An 884-nucleotide genomic window follows, 5' to 3' on the forward strand; every position below is an offset into this window, starting at 1 on the left:
TTTTATTCTGGTTAATAAACTTAACATTTTATTAATGCAATCAGAATCTGGAATATATGCTTAGTTTATCATCATCAAATGATACATCATGAGTGGCCAACAAAAGTTAAATAAATTAATTTCATTGGAATTAAATTAAAAGTGAACTGTCAAGTGAGAACAAATATTGCCATTTTGATAATGTAGTGAGATAAATCTTTAAGATTATCCTTGGAACAACCAGGTAATAATAACACATCACATTTACTGAGTGCTATATGAAAGGCATTCTTCATGTCTCAAATAATTTAGTCATCACAACAGCTCTATGAGGTAGTTTCTACTAAATGTTCTACTTACAGATAATAAAATAGAGACTTAGAAAGGATAGGTAAATTGTCAGAATTCACCAAGGTAGTAGGTATGAGAACCAGGTTTCAAAACCAGGTGATCTAGTTCCAGATTTCATGATCTTAACAACTACTCTGTATTACCTCTTAATGTTATTTATCTGTTTCACTGATGTCATCCTGAGGCAGAGAGTAAAAGCTCACTTGAACCTGTTTCCGATTAGAAGATGAGAAAAGATAGAGAGTTTAATTATAAGGTGAATAGGTTTTTGGGAATCTAGTGTACAACATGGAGACTATAGTTTATGATAATGCATTGTTTATTTTAAATTTGATGAACAGAGTTAAAAGACAACCAACAGAGTGAGAGAAAATATTTGCAAAATATACATCTGACAAAGGATTAATATCCAGAATATACAAGGAACTGAAACAACTTTACAAGAAAAAACAAGCAACCCAATTAAAAAAGGGCAAAATAACTAAATAGGCATTTTTCAAAGGAAGATATATGAATTGCCAACAGACATATGAAAAAATGCTCAACATCACTCA

Source organism: Galeopterus variegatus, unplaced genomic scaffold, assembly GCF_000696425.1.
Source record: "Galeopterus variegatus unplaced genomic scaffold, G_variegatus-3.0.2 Scaffold10827, whole genome shotgun sequence".
Taxonomy (NCBI): domain Eukaryota; kingdom Metazoa; phylum Chordata; class Mammalia; order Dermoptera; family Cynocephalidae; genus Galeopterus; species Galeopterus variegatus.